At 47.4% G+C, this 6688-nt stretch overlaps 1 protein-coding gene across 1 annotated transcript in view; it reads right to left on the bottom strand.

Moving 5' to 3' along the window:
* Positions 1 to 1119: 1119 nt before the first annotated feature.
* Kcnb1 (potassium voltage-gated channel subfamily B member 1) overlaps positions 1120 to 6688 on the bottom strand; it is a 109204-nt gene continuing 103635 nt past the window's right edge. The window contains exon 3 of the transcript XR_002822102.1: positions 1120 to 1162. The gene's annotated coding sequence lies outside the window, so the exon portion shown is untranslated. The remainder of the gene's footprint in view (positions 1163 to 6688) is intronic.

The raw sequence follows: 6688 nt of genomic DNA, 5'->3' as shown, positions 1-6688 counted from the left end.
TTTTTTTTGACAGGGTCTCTCTATGCAGTTCAGGCTGGCCTGAGCTCACTTTGTAGCCCAGGCTGGTCTCAAACTCACATCAGTCCTCCTGCCTCAGCCTCCTGAGTATGTGGATTACAAGTCTTGGTCTCTTTACTATCTCTATTTTTTTTTATGCTTTATAGAGTACAAAAGTACCATGTATTTTAATCTGTGTATTGGCAGCTCCGTCAAAGAAGATGTGTCTCTTGAAGGAAGGCAAAGATTGATTTTGCTCAAGATTGCATCCCCCAGAGACTGAAGTATGCAAGATTCCAAGGGGTGCAGAAAATTCTACATCAGAATGAAGAATATTTTACTGTACTATTTAAAAAAAATGAAAAGTGATGCCAAAAATTCATGCCAAACAAAGCAGCGATGTGATGGTTTGTATGGAGATGTTCCCCTAAAGCCACAAGCGATCAGAAGCAGGACTTTTGGGGCCAGCAAGATAGCTCAGTGGTCTAAAGTGCCTGCTTAGACAAGCTAAGCAAGTGCACAGGGACTGTGGTTCTATCCCTGGCACCACATGCCACGCCAGCCCTGCTCCTACGGTAGGCTAAGCCAGCCACATTAAAAAAAAGAAGACAAAGAAGGACCTTTGGAAGGTGACGGGGTTATGGGAGCATTTAGCTGACTTGCTGCTGGGAAGTTGGGCCCAGTCAGAAGGGGTCGGTCACTGAAGGCCTGACCCAGAGGGGTCTTTCTCCCTTCCTTGGCTCCTCCCATGATGCTCTGCTTCCTCTCTGGGATGAGGTGAGCATCTTTCCTCTGCCCAGGGCCTTCCACCAGGCCACTTACCACACAGGGCCTGAAATGTCTAAAATAAACTTCACCTTTATGTTGTGGATATCTGGTATTTGGTCCCAGCGATGAAGAACGTGTCTAAGACAATCACAGTTTCGAGTGAAGACTGTAGCTAACCCTGCACTGTGCACCTTCCTCGGCCCTTCCAGAGCTGTTGCTCAAGTGCATTCGCAGTGTTCTGCAGATGGGGAGAGACCTTCCGACCAGGAACTGGCAAGTGGAGGACTTGGGATTTTGACCTCAGGTGTCTTAGCTCCCAACCCAGCCTCTTAAATTTCATACTTTCCAGGCTGATGAATAAATAACCATGCTTGATCCTTTCGGCACAGGGTGTCACCTAGCGAAATCAGACAGATTTGTGTTAAAATCCATGCAAAATAAAACACAAGATCAGCTTACAAAAGAACAAGTGGCTGGAGCCTGGACAAGTCATCTCAGTGTTCCGCTCTGGTTTCCTCAGCCTCAGAATATAGATGTGACGTCTTCCTGGGAGTGTTTTGTGGGGACAGGGGACAGAACATGTAGTGAGGGGTCAGAAAACCATCCTGGAAACATCCGGGACAGAGCCTATATTTGTGTGTAGGGCTTCCCTGAAGCTCCTGGCTGAATCTGATTGAGTGTGGACCAGGGCAGGCAAACCCACGGCACACGAGCTGCAGAAGCTGTATCACTCTATGGTCTCAAGGGTTTGCCATCACTGCCCTCGCCTAGGACTGACTCAGCTGTTATCCCCAGCACCAAGCAGCGGCCTCGACACACAATAAGTGCTCAGTAAATGTATATGGAAGGCAGAGAGACAAGGAGGAGGGAGGTGAGTGGAAAAGCCAGCACACTAAAGGTGTCCTCACTGATCTCAGCATCGTACACTTATTTGTGGCCGAGAAGCAGCAGAAGGTTTCGGGACAATGGAGGGAGGGTGTTGCCAGGAGACGCAGAATTCTCCAGTGTCTGCATGGTTCCCAGGGGGCCGCTGACCCCCTGCAGTGATGCTAATGCTTGAGGAGGGACCAGGGATGTGGTTTTGGCTCTCCCGAGCTGCCAGCATGTGGTTGGGCCTTGGGCAAGTAACACGAACCTGGATCTCAGTGTGCTGAGCTGTGTAGCGGCCCCAGCACTGCTCGTTGGCGCTGTGGACATCAGCTATGTGCGCTGGAGACTGAACTGCGGCCTGAGATATCTGTTAGCTTCTTAGGATGGTTTCTCCAGTTCATGTTGGAGGATGAAAAAAATAAGGACAATGTGAGCAGGTTTTCATGGAAGAAAATAAAGCTGGCTATGAGGACCATTCTGATGGCTGGTAGGAATATAATATATACTGAGCTGCCTCTGTGACAGCTGACCTCGGTGTGACAGCATTCAGAACTGCAGTCCTCTAAGTCCAGTACTCTGTGAGGCTAAGACAGGAGGATTGGCAAGTTCAAGCCTTTCCTGGGTAGCTTATTAAGGCCCTGTCTCAAAATTAAAGAATAAAAAGGAGGCGTGCATGGTAGCACACCCCTGTGACACCTGCACTCGGGAGGCTGAGGCAGGGACCACTGTGAGCTCACGGCCAGCTGCAACTATGTTGTGAGACCGTATCTTAAAAAAGAAGAAAAGAATAAAAAAGGGATGGGGGATGTAGCAAAGTGGAAAGGTCCTGGACTCAACCCCAAGTACAAAAAGAAAAACCAAAAGAAAAAAAAAAACTTGCAGAAAGTTTGCAAATCCTTTGATCAACAGCTTGACTTTCAAGGATATTTCTTAAAGAGAAATCTACACACAGTATGAAGTGGGTCTCACTTAAACACACATTTGAGGGGTTTTTGTTCAATGTTTAAAAATTACTTATTAAGCATTTTGTATATGCCAGTGAACAAAACTAACAAAAATCCCTGTGTTCAGGGAATTATATTCCATGGGAGGGAAATAAACAATAAACTAAATAAAACAGAATTATACTCGCTATGAATAAAAATAAATCAGAAAAAGATAGGAATGTGTGTGATGTGCATATGAGTTGCTATTTTATTATTTTTATTAATTTATTTATTTGTATTTTTAGAGAAAGGTCTACAGGGTGTTCAAGGTCTCACTACTAGATCTGACTCGAAGTAATCCGCCTGATTACAGCATCCCAAGAGCTGGGATTACAGGTGTGCACCACCACACTCAGTCTCAATTGCTGTCTCAGTGCGCCCCAGGGGCAGAGCTGGCACAGCAGGCCTGGGGATGGAACCCCCAGTCCCTGCACCTGCTTGCAGGTGCTTTAATCCACTGAGCTATTTGGCCAGTCCAGTAGTTGCTATTTTAAATAGGGTGAGGTGACCAGAGAGGTGAAGCTAAGTCATGTGACTAGCCTGGAAAAGATGTTCTGAGTAGAAGGAACAGCCACAGCAAAGGCCCTGGGGTGGAAATGTGCTTATGTAGCAAAGAATTGGCAAGCAGGTTGTGCGTCTGACAGGAGGTGGAGATGAACTTGAGACAGGAATCCAGGGTGGCGGAGATGGGCAGGGGCAGCACCATGAGGGCCCATGGCAAGCATATTCAGAGACCAGGGAGGAGGCAATGGCCATGTAGCAGAACTGGGAGAGCAGGAGCCAGTGACCCTGCAGAGCACACCAGGTCCTCTGATGTGCTGGGAAGCCTTGGGGAGGGTTTGATGTCTAGTGACACAATGAGAGTGGCAGTTTGACAGGTCTCCTCTGGCTGCTGGAAGAGACCAAGGGCAGAAGCAGAGCACAGGCTGGCGGCTGCTGCGAGGGCCAGGCCATAGACAGTTGTGGCTGTGGCAGAGGAGGGCCGGGGCTGGGCGTTCCTCGGGATGCAGGTTCCGGGCCTGTTTTGCAGGGAGAGCCTGGAGGAGCAGCCGACAGGCCACTCATTTCAGCACTGGGGGCGCCTGCCAAAGTATGGAAGCTGCTGAACACTCAAGGGTATTAACTAGCAATTACCATGTAAAATAGGACGCAAGGCTGGCTTACAGAGACTGAAGAAGCTCTTGGGGTATGTGTGCAGCCTGATTTCCAAGATATATTAAAGGAAACAAACAAGGTGCCGCAGTGTCTATAGTATGTTACTATTTATGCATGGTAAGATAAAACAAAGCAAATGAAACACATATACACATGCCTGCGTGTTTACAAAAGTCTTCTTAGAAGGATGGGACTACTAGCAGTTGCCTCTAGGGATGGGAGGTCTGGGGGTCTGGTGGCATAAGGGACACTGTGCTCTTTCCTGGACTTTTGGATTGTGGACATTGTACCTCTTCTGCAGGTGATTTTTGTCCCCCAAAGGACAGCTGGGGATACCTGGAGACATTTTTGTTGGTTGCAACTGAGGCAGATGCTTGGCATCCCATGGGTGAAGGTCAGGGGTACTGCTGAACATCCCCCAAAATGAGCTAGCCCCTAGAAGCTTAGATCTATTAAATATAATAGTTTTTGTTTGTTTGTTTGTTTAAAGAATGGCCTCCCCTCCTGTCTCTGTTTTCAGTGCTGGGGGTATTGAAGCCAGGGCCTCAAATATGCTAAGTAAGCGCTGTATCCCTGGGTTACAGCCCCATCCCTAATCTTTCCCGTATAAAGATTTAGAGACAATCTAAAATTGTTACATTGCTCAGGCTGGCCTTGAACTTGCAGTCCTCCTAAGTAGTAAAAGATGGGCTTTTATGTTGAGGTGGTCTGGGGCTTTGAATTCGCCTCCTTTTCACTGGTGATGGTGAATGCACATAGTACATGGCAGTTACTTTTTAAAATGTTCTTAGTTTGCAAAATAAAATACTTCAAGGCTTATATATTTCCTTAAGCTGGGGCTGGTGAGATGGCTCAGTGGTCTAAACACCTGCTTAGAACCAGCTTAGCAAAGCAGAGGGACCACGGTTCAATCCCCCAGCACCACATGCCAGCCAGCCTCGCCCCCTGGTGGGCTGAGCTAGACACACACACACACACACACACACACACACACACACATAAATAAAATTAAAAAAAAAATATTTCCTTAAGCTGAGTGGGAAAATTTACCCGGTTATAACAATCTAAAGTGTGAACGCTACTCTTTCCACTAAACTGGCTTTGGAATACAGTGGTTTTAAGATGTGATCCCGCCATATCATAAGTGGAATAAATCCGATGCACATGTGGGAACACTGTATGGTTTTCCTAGTGTGAGAAGCTGAAAGGGTCAATAGGATCCAAAATGTACAATAGCTATTGTAAAAGGGAAAGACACTTGGACAGGCAAGAGAAGCTGGGATGGGGGGGGATGGAGAAAAGGAGGAAGGGAAAGGCAGAAAAGAAATGTGTAAGAGATAGGAGAGCTGTACTACTAATTTCTCTTAGTTCATTGAAAAGAAAGATTTGTGCTAATGTTATCGACAATTAAATGCTGATATTTTGTGCTCTGAGGAACTAATTTAAAGATACCGATATGTAATGTATTAACCATTGTTACCCTTCTATTGCCTTGTTTTGAAATTTGGTTTTCTTTTTCCTCTTTAAAAAAAATTAAGTATGGTTCCAGGCCTTGGGAGGCAGCTCATGAGCTGAGCACTTGCCTAGCATGCACGAGGCCCTGGGTTCTCTCCCAGCACTGCAAACAATAAAGTTAAATTAAAACCTGTCCCCCAACCTTTGATCTCTTCCCCTAAGGATGTGGAGAGTCCACCTTCTGGAGTGTAAGCTGGATTAGCGACTCCCAAGTGGGCTGGTGGAAGTGGTGAAGTCTGGTTTCTCACACTGGGTCGCTGTGGTTTCCTCCCGCCTTTCTAGCTTGAGCCATGCAGTCTGAGGAGGCCGGCACAGTGCCGTAGGGACACTGAAGAGCTCTGGACAGAGCCCACAGCATGAGCAGCAGAGGCTTCTTGGTAGCCAAGAGTGAGGACTAGGGGCTCCTAAGCCACCTGAGCAGGGGCAGTGGTTCTTCCGCCCCCAGTGGAGCAGAGGACTGGAGCTGATGTCTTGATTGTCACCTCTGGGAAGATTCTCAACCAGAGCCACTTAGCTAGGGTGGTCCTGAACACTTGCCCTATGAAAACCACAACACAACAAATACTTCAAGCCAAGCTTGGCATCGGGGTAGTTATTACCCAGCCACAGAAAACAAATGATGGGATCTTCAAGCTCCATCAGTTATGCTCGGGATCACAAACACCTATGGCGACAGTCTGCCCACATGCGTGCTTCATGTGGCCAGCGTGTGGGACCAGAGAAACTGGAATTCATTGCTGGCATTGAAAAGTCAGGATATGTCCCATAAATTCCTGGTTTGGGATTTAAAATGCTCTGGCATTGTGGGGTCCCAGCCCCACGTGCTAACACACAGGCGGCGATGTAGAGTGATTGCCCTGTAGACAGATGCGTGTCTAGTTTGCGGCGCACACTGCCATTCCCTTACACCTTGGAGCCAGGCTGCTTTACTCCTTTGTGTCCCCTGCAGGCATCAGAGCTTCTGGATTCTTTTGTGAGACATTCTTGTAAGTGGGGTAGCCAGGCAGAGTGGACAAATGATCAGACTTGGCGCTTTGATCAATGAGCGCTGGATGGGATGCGTCACAATTAGCTTTCATATCCGGGGTGACAAGCCAACATTTTCATGCCCACGCTGTTTAAGGGGAAGAGAAAATGCCCAGGCTACCTCTTCAAGCCTCTAGGATCCCAGATGTAGCCCTCCTTGTAGATATTCCCACCCCTTACTTCCCTGCATCCTCCAGAAAATAAACACTACTACACCACCAAGCTTGTTTTCTCCATACCTTTTATTGAACTCTGCAAACTTCATTAAGGGACCATTTGCTTAGAAATTCTCAAACATTTGGACGTATTTTACAAGACAGGACAGCAGCTGGAGGTCACACAAGGATCACAATTTCATCTCACTACATGCA

Source organism: Octodon degus, unplaced genomic scaffold (genome assembly GCF_000260255.1).
Source record: "Octodon degus isolate 3935 unplaced genomic scaffold, OctDeg1.0 scaffold00077, whole genome shotgun sequence".
Taxonomy (NCBI): Eukaryota; Metazoa; Chordata; class Mammalia; order Rodentia; family Octodontidae; genus Octodon; species Octodon degus.
This window is presented reverse-complemented; position numbering and strand designations above follow the sequence as displayed.